Source organism: Etheostoma spectabile, unplaced genomic scaffold, assembly GCF_008692095.1.
Source record: "Etheostoma spectabile isolate EspeVRDwgs_2016 unplaced genomic scaffold, UIUC_Espe_1.0 scaffold00006330, whole genome shotgun sequence".
Classification (NCBI taxonomy): domain Eukaryota; kingdom Metazoa; phylum Chordata; class Actinopteri; order Perciformes; family Percidae; genus Etheostoma; species Etheostoma spectabile.
The window spans coordinates 24,782-38,973 of record NW_022603358.1 but is presented as its reverse complement, the minus strand read 5'-3'; the positions used below and the strand labels follow the sequence as shown (position 1 = coordinate 38,973).

The 14,192-nt window shown below is 41.8% G+C and overlaps 7 non-coding genes across 7 annotated transcripts; 2 read left to right on the top strand and 5 right to left on the bottom strand.

Annotated features, from left to right (window-relative positions):
- Positions 1-2,383: 2,383 nt before the first annotated feature.
- On the bottom strand, positions 2,384-2,465 carry trnas-uga (transfer RNA serine (anticodon UGA)). Its single transcript has one exon. It is a non-coding gene; the product is annotated as a tRNA-Ser (tRNA).
- A 303-nt stretch (positions 2,466-2,768) lies between these two features.
- Positions 2,769-2,842, top strand: trnat-agu (transfer RNA threonine (anticodon AGU)). Its single transcript has one exon. It is a non-coding gene; the product is annotated as a tRNA-Thr (tRNA).
- Positions 2,843-4,021: 1,179 nt separating this feature from the next.
- trnap-cgg (transfer RNA proline (anticodon CGG)) lies at positions 4,022-4,093 on the bottom strand. Its single transcript has one exon. It is a non-coding gene; the product is annotated as a tRNA-Pro (tRNA).
- A 2,494-nt stretch (positions 4,094-6,587) lies between these two features.
- trnag-ucc (transfer RNA glycine (anticodon UCC)) lies at positions 6,588-6,659 on the top strand. The gene has a single exon. It is a non-coding gene; the product is annotated as a tRNA-Gly (tRNA).
- A 2,052-nt stretch (positions 6,660-8,711) lies between these two features.
- LOC116677999 (small nucleolar RNA U3) lies at positions 8,712-8,927 on the bottom strand. Its single transcript, XR_004329142.1, has one exon. It is a non-coding gene; the product is annotated as a small nucleolar RNA U3 (small nucleolar RNA).
- A 2,349-nt stretch (positions 8,928-11,276) lies between these two features.
- On the bottom strand, positions 11,277-11,492 carry LOC116678000 (small nucleolar RNA U3). The gene has a single exon (XR_004329143.1). It is a non-coding gene; the product is annotated as a small nucleolar RNA U3 (small nucleolar RNA).
- Positions 11,493-14,001: 2,509 nt separating this feature from the next.
- On the bottom strand, positions 14,002-14,073 carry trnaa-ugc (transfer RNA alanine (anticodon UGC)). Its single transcript has one exon. It is a non-coding gene; the product is annotated as a tRNA-Ala (tRNA).
- Between the last annotated feature and the right edge of the window lie 119 nt (positions 14,074-14,192).

Below are 14,192 nucleotides of genomic sequence, written 5' to 3'. Positions count from 1 at the left end.
CTTTACATGTATGAGGACCTGGCATCTCCAGCAGGTATTATGGTAGAGTCTTTAAAAGAGCTGCTAAAGATATTACCTCCTGTGGTAATATGACTGGTAGACAGCACAACAAGCACTTTAAACGTACATGTTTCTATTTACAGTATTTATTAACTGTAGTGTAATGTATTTATTGTTTTATGCTCCAGTTTTAATGGGTGTAACAGCAGGTATGAGCACTGCAGTTTCTATTTTTATGGATGAAATGAACTTGACAAACTATTAAGTTTACTCTTCAGCCAGCAGAGACATATCACTTCAGACACCAGCAGCAACAAACGCTATGTTAAACATCAACAGACTGGAAATATATTTACTGATGGTACAAAGCAAAGGGATTAGCAGAGGATGGTTTCGATCCATCGACCTCTGGGTTATGGGCCCAGCACGCTTCCGCTGCTCCACTCTGCTCTGCCGTTTGTGCTCAGGGGCTGGAAAAACAAGCCGAAATATGTTGGTCAAAGGCAGAAAGGAACTGTTCACTTGTGGCCATTAACGACAAAAAGACAAACTTGAAGAATAAAAAAAAATATTATGCATTGTCATGTTTCCTGTATTGAGTATCATTGTCAAACATAACACCATACCTTTTGACAGCAATAAGTACCCCACTAACACAGAACAGTTAGAGAACTCTAGGGAACGTTAGTTTTTGGTTCTCTAAAGGTTAGTTCGAACCAAACCAAAAACTAACGTTTAGGGAACGTTCCCTCCTGGTTCTAACGTTTCCAGAACGTTAAGAGAACCAACCAACTGTAACGTTCCCCTGCGGTTGCTCCGTACCTTCACACAACGCAAACAACACAAAATTTAATGGTGGTCACACATCCCTTTAAAACAAATGGCAGATGTTCCTTCGTGGACAATATTGTAATATCTCATAGGTACTGGAAGCCACCGATGCATCTCTGAGCATTTATGTTTGAGTCTCAATACCCAGATGTGTTGCAAGATTTGCAGTGAACGTTATATTGTCCAGTGATGGTGGTATAGTGGTGAGCATAGCTACCTTCCAAACAGTTGATATGACTTTGATTCCCAGCCAGTAACTTTCTTTGAGTAACGTAACTTGCTTTGTTTGTCAAAAAGTAACCAGAAAGGGTACTTACCCAACCCGGTTGGATAAAACATTAGATCTTGGTAATACTGCACAAATAAGGGAGCATAACAATCAATCAAGCTGCCTCCATGAGGATCCACAGACATAGACATGTTCCACCACCCGCAATTAAGCCTGTCTCCTCAGCTTCTAGGCGCCGCTGCATCACTTCCTCTTCAGCTGGAGGCATGTACCGGTCCCACAATGAGGCCGTACGAGAGGTGTGGGACACGTGGACAGGCAGCTGCCTCGCCTCTACAACCCGGGCGCCGACATGACGGTGGACGGGCAGCTGGTGCCCTTTCGAGGTGTTGTATTGCTTTGTTGTTATTTGGTTTTTGTTTTTTGTTTACCATTGCCGTACAATTGCCTTTGTGTGTGTGTGTGTGTGTAGTTTTTACATTTTTTCTACCATCTCGTTCCATGTTCCATGTTCTTGTTTGGACACGCACACAGGGGACAAGCTTGTGGGCCCGTACAGCTGCCGCAGGAAGACGGCGCGCTGGCCCCTCGACGTGTTCCACAACATCCTCGACGTGTCTGCCTACAACGCCTTCGTGCTGTGGCGCCGTGCCGATAAACTGAGAAAAACAGGAGAAAAACCAAACACTTCTAGAGGTCCACCCTTACACATTGGAAACTGAAAAGTACTGAACCAACATCAACTTAATAAGACAACGTGTGGCTGGCCGGCTGGTTGGGAGGCGAGGAGGATGAGGAATGCCTGCTGGCCTCTCCCCCCCTGACGTCCGCCATCTTGCTTCTTTAAATACCCAACAGCTAATACACCTAACAGCTGCAGCCAATCATGAGTTGGGTGTGGGCTGCCTCCACCAGTCATCCGCAAGCACCGGCACAGCGCTATTTGCATACAACAAAAGAAAAACACAGGACATACGCACGGCAAAACAAACAAATACAACAGCAGTGGTAACAAGAATACATGGGGATATTATTAAAAGAAACTGCCAAGCAAACACTAGCACTGGCACTTTGGGCACTGACTGCCTGATTTTAACGTCTTCAGTGCTGCTGGAATGAAAATTAATACATTGATTATTTGATATCAGTTGACTAAATCGCGATATGCAGCTGAAAAAAGAATCACTGTGTCATCATGGATCTAAGAAGAGAAAGCCAACTCATAGAGATCTGCACTACCAATAAACTTTAATTTCTCAAAATATAAAATATCATCCTCCCCCATATATCACTAAATTCTTAATTATTCCTGTAGTTAGAAATCACTGTGATCAGGATTTGAACCTGCGCAGGGAGACCCCATTGGATTTCAAGTCCAACGCCTTAACCACTCGGCCATCCCAGCTGTAAAATATACTTTGTTTTTACAGCGGAGAACCCCTGATGCCTGACAGATTCCATTCAGACTAATCAGACAAAGATAGAGCCTATCTCACAAGTACCTTGGGCAGTTCTGAATGACTAATGGGGATTCCCAAGCACTTCAGTTCCAAAGGATCATTCAAATCTTGAGGGTATTTCAGGTGTAATGTAGGTAGTTAATCCACCCCCTTTAGATGATCTGATTCATTTCCGAACCAGTCCAGATTAATAATTAAGAGTAATTGAGAGTAAGTTTGTTGTTTTGTTTGTGAGTAGTACTCAAGAGGGTGTTGTGGCTTAGCTGGTTAAAGTGCCAGTCTAGTAAACAGGAGATCCAGGGTTCAAATCCCTGCAGCACCTTGTCGTTGCAGTCATTACCTCTGTTTGCATCCCATCATCATGTCTACCCAATCCCCATGCTGCTCATTAAGCCCTGGTAGCAAATGAAAAAGGCATGTTACATTTACACAGAAACACTACATAAACACAGACTCAAGATGCTACATGAAAACACATGAAATTCAGAGCAATGCTAGTTCATTCATCTGGTTTTGTGGTTCTGTTTATAGAAACTACATCCTGTTATATCGCCTGATCATACATGAATTCACGAGATCCCGTGGGTCCTTGTGACTTCAGCTGTCAGTCATGGCCTTCAACAAATTATCCGGACCTGGTGGGTGTTGACGGACTGCGGATCATTTTGGTGGGCTTTGCTGTTTGGCCTTTTGTTCTTGCTTTTGCTTACCTTTGCTTTTACTCATCAGCTGTTTTTATCCCACCCAGAAAAGAGATTTTAGACCTGGAATGAGCCATCTTTTATTTCCTGTGTAGGTCCAAGTGGGAACAAGTGCAAAGAAGAGTGATGAAGAAGCCAAAGGAGAAAGGAGGGAAAGGAGTGCCGGACCTGTTATTGATTTTAGGGAGCAGATTTACAGCTATACACATAACAGCAGCCACGGCCCCATCCAGAAATCCTAAGACTGCAGCTATGGCACGGTTCTGGATGGGATCATACCTCAGAAGATTGAAGACCTTACCCTCTGATCTTAAAGTACCTGGTAGGGATGAGCGAGTACAGCATTATCTGTATCTCTATCTGTATCTGTATCTGTGCTCGGACTGGGCGGGGCCTAACCCGGAAGTGGACAGCAATTAATCCGGAAGTGGGTCGGGTTGTCTTGAAATGGGCGGGGCTTTAACCGGTATGTTATTTTAAGCATGCAATTGATATGGGTTGATCAGAGGCGGGGGGGGGGGGCTGTGTTCTACGGATCAAATAGATTGAATAAATTAGAAAATAAAATAAAAATCTCTGACAGGCATGATTCTCCTTTTTCAAATGAACAAGGTGAGTCATGTCCTGCTTGTTTGTTCCTCATATTTTTTCCCAGCTTTTTCTTTTGCGGGAAGTTGAAGCAGGATATGGAAAATTGCCAACAAGCTCTAATACAATTTTGCTTGCTCCTAATGTGTGTTAAATTAACATTCACCTGGATTTTAAATTTCAGATTAATGTTGTAACGGTTCCTGCCTTCAGGGCTCGTCCAGGAGTTGAACCCGGGACCTCTCGCACCCGAAGCGAGAATCATACCCCTAGACCAACGAGCCACGTAAAACATCACAATAGAAATTTTCCATCAAGTAAATGTGATCAGTCAGTGACTCGAAAGGCAATTGTTAAGTAGTTTGTTTGGCATGTAGTGTTTTTATGGCTCCACTGCCAGATTGAGCTGTCTGACTATAGGTTTCTTCAGCTTCAGGTTTGTTTTTAACTTCGGTTTGTAGTACTTACAGACTTAGTAACCAGTAGATTTCTGGTGAACGTGGGTTTCAGACATGCTGCTTGGTTTAAATGTGACTCCCGTTGCGTCTCTGCCATCATGAGATTTTTTTTTTTTTGACAGTCAGCTGCCCCCCCAGCCCCCTCTCTCTCTTTCTCTCTCTCTCTCTCTCTCTGTCTCTCTCTTACTCACACACACACACACACACACACACACACAATCACACATACCTGGTGTAGAATTAGAAAAAATAAAATAAGAACCAAAAAGAAAGTTATTACTAGAATACAACAAGAAACAACAACACGAGCGCAAATGACTAGGAGCCAAGTTACCACAACAGTGCATGTAATGATCTGGCGCTGAAGAGGCGGTCAGCCCAGGTTTATGTATTGCAGTGGGTGATGAGTGATGAAGAACAGCTGAGTGGATGACGGAACGTAGATGGAAAGCCACGCCTCTAGATCCCCTGGAACGCCCTCATGGCAAGACAGACAAGACACACAGAAGAAAGGGAAGACACGACACAGGTTGGGGAATGCAGCAGACCACAACACTTAGCCTTCGTGACAGGAAAAATGCACCAGATGACCTTCTATCCAAGCAGGGAGATGAGTACAGAGATTTGGGTGCTAGCAAGATGGACGTAGGTTGCCTATTGTTCATTTAGACTTACCAGCAACATTGTTATGATGCATAACCTGCTTGAAAAACAGCAACAATTCTGGAACACAAATGATTTGGAAGTTTTTGAAGCATTCAGGCATGCCAAATGGACAACTCATCTAGCAGATTGTGCAACTCTACACCTGAACATGGACTTGAACCCTGGACCCTCAGATTAAAAGTCTGATGCTCTACCGACTGAGCTACCCAGGCTTCTAAAACTGCCACCTGTAGAAAAATCAATCTCCTGAACTACAAAATGAAGTAAGTTGTCACTGTGTCCAAACCCTTGTTATAGAAGTTATATATCATGACTTTAAAGATAATTGCAAATTGTTGACCCAATTGTCAGTCCATTTCCCATCCGGCAGGGACATTTCTGTATTCAGGTGGACATTGTGGACAGGAACATTGTTGGATCTTGATTCCCACCATAGGATTTAGCCTGTATTGCACATTGCCTTCACATCCCTTGCAATGTATTGCCATTGTCAAGCACATTGCCACCCTGGTGACTTTCTTCCATGTCTCCATATATTTGGGCTGACAGTTGAGAAACCTTCCCTTGTTAACCATGACATGGATGACTGAGAACCTCCTAGATCATGACATGTTTAATTAACTATATTATATTTTTTTGAGACAGGTCCTACTGAACATCTGTAAGATCAGTCAGGATGGCCGAGCGGTCCAAGGCGCTGCGTTCAGGTTGCAATCTCCACTGGAGGCGTGGTTTCAAATGTCACTGCTGACAACAATTTTTTTCATTTGGAACTAATGTCTGAGACATGACATTGGGAATAAAGAACTTACCAGTTTTTTGTATTTAAGAGGAGATGAATGTGCATGAGAAACTAAATTACAAGTACAGCGTATTGTGAGCATCTTTATTGTCAACACATGTAAAGTTACTGCTGTGATTTAATTCAGGGATTATGTGAAAGTTATCTTTTGTTTTGTGAAACTTTGGGTTGTGTACAAAACAGGAGAAAAGGGTTCTTTGTTGCATCCAGGTTATGTATAACAGATAAAAAGTGCAAATTGACATCATTCCATCCAATACGGGCAAGACGGGGTTGACAGATAGATTTTAAAATCCACACAGATAAACAGTCATCGTAGCTGTTAGCAGGATTTCCTATGGGTAACAAGAGTTCACAGTCACACGTTTCCTTAGGGGCCTGTAGTGGATGAAATGGTAAAACATTTGGCCCTGGATGCCTGCCCTATTGAGCGACAAAATTTGGGTGTCCTGAAAAAAGGTTTTTTAACTCACATCTTTTTTTTGTTTCTTGTTATGTCTCGGCAAGAAGTATTATGCTTTTGGGTCGTCTGTCCATCTCTACATCAGAATCACAAATACTTTATTGATCCCTAAAGGGAAACTCTGGAAAAGACTGTTCCTTCGAGCAGGATTTGAACCAGCGACCTAAGGATTTCAGCTTTACGCCTCTACAGTCCTCCGCCCTACCAACTGAGCTATCGAACGGAGCTAGCTCATACACACACACTTCCCATTATTGGAAATGTGATAACACAGGACCCCCTGGAGGAAATTTCTGAATCATCAGGGCCTGTAGCTCAATGATAGAGCGCATTTCCAGTCTCAATGCCCAGATGTATTACAAGATTTGAAGTGAACATTGTATTGCCCAGCGATGGTGGTACAGTGGTGAGCATAGCTGCCTTCCAAGCAGTTGACCTGGGTTTGATTCCCAGCCATCGCAGTAGCTTTCTTTGAGTTGTGTTAATTGCTTTTTTTACAAGAAGTCAGCAGAAAGGTTACTTGACCAACCTGGTTTGATAAAACATTAGATCTCTTTGGGCTGCGTGATTTTGACCAAAATGATTGATCAATATGGAGATCACGATTAATTATCACAATTATTTGTTGATTTTCTACTCTACGTCGTTTAGCTTTGGAACCCCCCTTTCTCCACAGCTTTCAACTGACAGATATGGGTGGGGGAGTGGTCACTGTGTCCAACCCTTTCTGTGTGATTCAGGTGGACATTGTGGACAGAAACATCGGTGGATCTTGATTCCCACCAGAGGATTTGGCCTGTATTGCACATTCCCTTCACATCCCGTGCAATGTATTGCCATTGTCAAGCACATTGCCACCCTGGTGACTTTCTTCCTTGTCTCCATGAACGTCCATATATTTGGGCTGACAGTTGAGAAACCTTCCCTTGTTAACTATGACATGGATGACTGAGAACCTACTATATCATGACATGTTTGATTTACTTTATTATAATTTTTGAGATGGGTCCTACGAAGCATTTGTTGGATCAGTCAGGATGGCCGAGCGGTCCAAGGCGCTGCATTCAGGTTGCAGTCTCCACTGGAGGCGTGGGGTCAAATCCTATTTCTGACAGCTACTCTTTTTCTGAGACATGATATGACATGATATTCCCAATGATATTGGGAATAAAGAACTTAGCAGTTCTTTGTATTTAAGTATTTAACAGCGTTTTGTGAGTATCTTTATGGTCAACAGATGTAAAGTTACCATGTGTTTGTACACAGTAGACATATCTACTGCTGTATTCACTGTCTGTGGCAAGTCCTTTAAAACCTGTTCTTGACTTGCTTTTTCCCACATCCTATGAATGCTTTGCTTACTAAATGACTTAAGTTGGCCTATAATTGTTGCTTTTTCATCTTCGTTGTGATTGTTGTGTGCCTTTAACATCACGCATGTGGAAATTATGAAAGAAACTGAGTAGCAAACCCTTGCAAAACTTTTAAAGGTTCCATGGTGTAATGGTTAGCACTCTGGACTCTGAATCCAGCAATCTGAGTTCAAATCTCAGTAGAACCTGTTTTTAAGCCACAGCACAGGTGAAAAAAATCAACCTTTCAACTTTCCACATCTAGTTTAAAGTGAGCTTACAGGTTTAAGAACATACACTGCATCGGCCAGTGATGTTGGTATAGTGGTGAGCATAGCTGCCTTCCAAGCGGTTGATCTGGGTTCGATTCCCAGCCATCGCAGTAGTTTTTGTTGTGTGGTTACTTGCTTTATTTGTCAAGCAGTAACCAGAAAGGTTACTCGCCCAACCCAGATTTGATAAAATATTAAATTTCTGTTATGGTACAAATAAGGGAGCATATCAATCAATCAAGCTGCCTCCACGAGGATCCACAGACACAGATCCACAGAGTGGTTAAGGCGATGGACTAGAAATCCATTGGGGTCTCCCCGCGTATGTTCAAATCCTGCTGACAACGAGAGGCATTCTTCAAGAATAGTAGAACACTGATAAATCATCACAGTATACCAAACTACAGATGTGCCTTCACAAACAATATTGTGTTTTCTCATAGGTACTGGAAGTCATCTGTCTCCACCAAAGTATTTCTTTTCAGTCCAACATGCCATCCCATCCACCGGGACTTCAGTGTACCGTTCCACCCCTTTAATACATGTCAATCAAGCTGAGCCTGTAAAGGCCACACAGTCTGATTAGTCAAGTGGAAACACCTGTGGGAGTGGAACATGGATGTGTAGAGATGGGCTTTCAAACAACGCACCTCTTTGACATGTCAAAGTAGGAAAAACAAAGGTAGAAATAAAAATTAATTATGGCTTAACTCATGTCACATTTTTACAGGACATAAGGCATTACAAAGTAGTTGTTAACCCTTTCAAGTAACCATGTCCACCGTGGACTAAACAAGTTTCAAGACTGACTATAACTTCAGTTAATCGGAAAGCTTAGCATGTTTTATTACCTTCACTGATGTTAGTTTTTCACATATTTACTACTATCACCACTCTGATCATATTCCCTTCCTCAACACTCCATAAAGAAACAAAGAACAATCATCAATGACAGAGAGCATATGAAGTGAATCTTTACTCTCTGTCAGCTTCATGTTCAGAAAGGAATATCACGACTCATCATCGTGGTCAGCGAGACCAAACACTTTAGAAACACATTCCTCAAGTCAGAAACTCTAGAAATGATCCCTGAAAGTATAGTCTTGGTTAGACTGAGGGGGGGAACTGCATCTCATTCACTGCAGGGTGATTGTCACTCAGGGTTCAGAGGGACAGAAGCTAATCGTTACGTGCTCCAGATGACTCTGAGGTGAGAAAATCTATTTAGATCTTTAAGAAGACCGATATGTAGATTGAATTAGATTTTCAGTCACTGTTGTCTCAATACTTCAGTGCCAGCCTACTTATTCTCTACAATAATTGCTCCAGTCCTTTCTTTGCATTAAACACCAGCCAATCACAAGTGTTACTTGTGAATAATCAATGTAGGATTAATCAGGAAGCTCACATAAAAGATAGTTGCAAGGTCTACCAAATGATTAACTTTACAACCTGTAAGCTGTCGGAGCCTTGGTTGCCACCTTCCCTCAAAATGTCAATAACAGATTTTCCAGCCCTTCGTCATAAACAGTAGAGCAGAGTGGCGCAGCGGAAGCGTGCTGGGCCCATAACCCAGAGGTCGGTGGATCGAAACCATCCTCTGTTATTTCCTATGCTTTGTATCAAAACTAAGTGTATTTCCTGTTTGTTGGTGTTTAACAAAGCATTCATTTCTCATTGCTCAGCTCGTTATATCAATACTATCTGGAAGATTCATGTTCCTTTAAGGTCCTACAACCATTTTTATCATTCAAGTGACCTCAGTGCAGCACAAATATCCTCATGACCCAGCTTGTTCTGAATAAAATGATGTTGATATCTTGACTGGAGACACCAGGGTTGAGGTTTTCCAAGCTTTTATAGAAAATAGAAGCAGACGGACAATGAGCTATAAAAATGACCTTAGGTCTCAAAGGGTTAAATAATAGGAAGTTGCTGAACACACACAGTTACTGGAGTTAGAGAAAATGACGTCCCAAACGGCGCATACTTGTGTGTACTGCTCTTGTGCGAAGACATCCATCTTTTTTTTGGGGGGGGATTGGATTAGATTCAACTTTATTGTCATTGTGCAGAGTACAAGTACAAAGACAACGAAATGCAGTTTGTGTCTAACCAGAAAAGTGCAATGTGATATACAAGGTACAGACAGGTGGTGCATAGGCAGGACAAGAAATATATTGCAGTGTTATTTTTAGTTTTTTTTACTGTTAATTAGCATTTTTTCAAGAACAATTTTCAGTCCGATTGTGAGTTGGCCCGGCCGTTGGCTAGTTAGCTAACGGTAGCTTCCATGCTACATCAATAAGCCAGACAGAGTTGTCCCTCATCTGGTGATAGAACCCTGATTTCCCCCCCCGTCGTGTTGTCTCAGAGCTCCACAGACTCAGTCCACAGGTACAAATTAGTTTGAGAGGTTGTCATCACTGAGTTGTGGTTGTGAGGGAAAATTAACCAGAATTTAAAAAAAAGTACACGAGTAAATGTTGCACTACACGCTTGCAGCTGTCATTCTGTTCATGGAAATATCAATCTACACATTTGTGAATATTTTTTCTGTGACTTCACATTCAGATTCAGTTCAGATTTTTTTGTTCTGCAAGCTCTCACCTTTTGCCCCATATTTCCCTTCATATGAGTCCGAGCCAGCAGCACTAAGGAAGAGCAGCCTCTCCTACGGCGAGTGGTGGCGACCCACGGGGAAACGTTGGTTTCCCAGTCAGTTCCAGTAGTACAGGTGAGAAAGTGGTGGATAAAACGAGGACTGTGGGTCAGCGTTGTTGGTACGTGAGTGGAAATACATCCAACATGCTAACGCATATCCAACGCCATAACCCAGACATGCCAATCACTGGAACGAGACAAAAAGAACTGTCCAACGTCTCCTCCCTACAGTGGTTAACCAGCCTTTAGATCCAAATACAAACAGGGCCAAAAAATAACTGAATCAATCAGGATTTCCACATCACCTTCAATGCCTCGTATCCACTCGTAGAGTAACCTGGCTTCAAGTATTTGCTGTATGTACTCAAACCTCGTTACAACATGCCATCCCGTCCACCGGGACTTCAGTGTACCGTTCCACCCCTTTAATACATGTCAATCAAGCTGAGCCTGTAAAGGCCACACAGTCTGATTAGTCAAGTGGAGACACCTGTGGGAGTGGAACATGGATGTGTAGAGATGGGCTTTCAAACAATGCACCTTCTTGACATGTCAAAGTAGGAAAAGCAAAGGTAGAAATAAAAATGAATTATGATGGCTTAACTCAGTTTATATTTTTACACTGGACATAATGTATTACAAAGTCAAGAAAGTAGGTGTTAACCCTTTCAAGTAACTTTGTCCACCATGGACCAAACATACTTTGAGACTGACTACAACTTCACTTAATTAGAAAGCTTATCATGTTTTGTTACCTTTAAACATGTTAGTTTTCCATATATCTGCTACTACCACTCTGATCATATTCCCTTCCTCAACACTCCATAAAGAAGTAAAGAACAATCATCAATGACGCAGAGCATATGAAGTGAATCATTACGCTCTGTCAGCTTCACGCTCAGAAAGGAATATCACAACTCATCATCGTGGCCAGCGAGACTAAACACTTTAGAAACACATTCCTCAAGTCAGAAACTCTAGAAATGATCCCTGAAAGTATAGTCTTGGTTAGACTGAGGGGGGAACTGCATCTCATTCACTGCAGAGTGATTGTCACTCAGGGTTCAGAGGGACAGAAGCTAATCGTTACGTGCTCCAGATGACTCTGAGGTGAGAAAATCTCTTTAGATCTTTAAGAAGACCGATATGTAGATTGAATTAGATTTTCAGTCACTGTTGTCTCAACACTTCAGTGTCAGCCTACTTATTCTCTACCATAAATGCTCCAGTCCTTTCTTTTTATTACAGTGTTTTTCGATTGTTTACACACATTTTCTGAAAGAATGCCTCATATTCTCAGAACTCTACACACAAATAAAAAAAAAACCTAATTTCTCCTGCAAAATGAAACATTACATTCAAAACAATGTTATTTCTTCTCAAAATGGTATTTTGTTTTCAAATTACACACACAAACCACAAAATGAATCTACATTCATAAGAACCAGTTGAACACTGATGTGCTCAATGTAAAACACTAAGATGAATGGAAAACACTTCTTCTCCATTCATTATAATGACTTAGGCCTTTTTTTGTTCAGTGTTACACTTACTACAGACAGTACATACATAAGTGTGTTGTAAAATATTTGAGAATATTGTTTTTATGCTCAGAACACACATATACACAGTAACAAATATACTTGTCCCACAAAAACAATGTACACAGTGTACAGCCCATTCCCAACCAACACAAAGTTGCACATACACTACTTACAAAACAACAGAAGAATTCACTGTACACAGTTACAGAAAAAATAAATAAAAATAAAATAAAACTACTATGCTGCATCCTCTTCTGTTGCGGTCTGGCCACAGCACCTCATCCACATCACAAGCAATGCTTTCCCGGGCCAAGCAACCATCAGAATCTTGAGTTAGAGGCGTGGCCTGGGTCTGCACAGGTGATGGTGGTGGTGGATTAACAACTGCAGCAGACATGCTAACAACTGGCACACTGGTGGTCTTACTCCCCTTGGTCAGAGAGTGCCAGAGTTCCTGCCTCTCTTGCAGTTTTCTGGGCTGGTATTTAAAGAGGAGCTGGTGTTTAACAATTGGCTGAGGGGCTTTAAATACTGTGCAATGTGTAGTTTGGTTGACGGGTGGAGCATGCTGTTTGGGGCTGTGGATCAGCAGAGCAGAGTGGCGCAGCGGGAGAGTGCTGGGCCCATAACCCAGAGGTTGATAGATCAAAATCAAAATCACACTCTGTTAATTGCTGTGATCTGTATCAGCATTAAGTCTATGTCCAGACTGTTGATGTTTAAAGAACATCTGCTGCTACATCTGTCTGAAGAGAAATGATTAACCATTAATGGCATGTAGTGAGGTAATACCTTCTGCAGCTCTTTTAAAGACTCTACCATAATACCTGCTGGAGATGTCAGGTCCTCATACATGTAAAGCATGAGCTCTACCACTGAGCTACATCCCCTGAAGATTTTCAGTTTTTACTTTTTTCCGAGATAGACTAAGACTTATCTTTATTAATCCTTTTGGGATGACTCACCGCAAAGAAATTGAAATATTACGGAATAAAACAAGAAACCTGGGTAAAACATGTAATGGTAATGTTGTTTATGGCTTCAAAACCTGTAAATGCAACTGCAGTGGCTGGAAATCAAACCTGGGCAAAATGCATGCACTGCTACGATTTAAATCATAGTCAAAAAGTAACACACCTGTTGCCTTTCTGCTTCTTTCTTCTCTGTTCATAAACTTTTCAACTGGTTATTAGTAGTTACCAGACACGGGTAAAGTGCAAATCGTGGTTCCCTGCTTGTGTCTGAGGATCCTCGTGGAGGCAGCTTGTAACATTGATACGCTCCCTTATTTGTGCCATAACAGAGATCTAAGTTTTATCAAATCAGGTTGGGCGAGTAACCTTTCTGGCTAATCTTGACAAATAAAGCAAGTAACCACACAATGAAAACCACTGCGATGGCTGGAAATCGAACCCAGGTCAACTGCTTGGAAGGCAGCTATGTTCACCTCTATACCACCATCACTGGACAATGTTCACTGAAAATCTTGTAACACATCTGGGCATTGAGACTCAAAATGGGCTCTATCACTGAGCTACAGCCCCTGAAGATTTTCAGATTCTTTTGACTTTTTGGTGAGATCACTGAATGAGAGAAGAAACCTGGGTGAAATATGTAACGTTAATGTTGTATATTGCTTCAAAAGCTGGTAGTGGCTGGAAATCAAACCTGGGCAAAATGTTTGCACTGCTATGGTATAAATCATAGTTAAAAACTAACATCACTAAAAGGAAGCTACTGCGATGGCTGAGACTCCGACATTGGTCAACTGATTGGAAGGTAGCTATGCTGACCACTATACCACAATCACTGGGCAATGTATTGCTCAGTGCAAATCTTGCAACACATCTGGGCATTCAGACTGACTTTTACATTAATGACCATGAACACAAGGAGATTGCCTTTTAATACTTCTCTCTTTCAGAATAAGAGCTTCTGCAGCTCTTTGATAAACTGTACAATAACACTAGTTGGAGATGCCGGGGATTGAACCCGGGGCCTCATACATGCAAAGCATGCGCTCTACCACTGAGCTACATCCCCTGTATGTTTTCAGATTATTTTACTTTTTCTGAGATTATTGAATAAGAGACGAACCCTGGGTAAAATATGTAATATTTCAGTTGTATATGGTTTCAAAACATGCAGTTTTGAAACAGGAA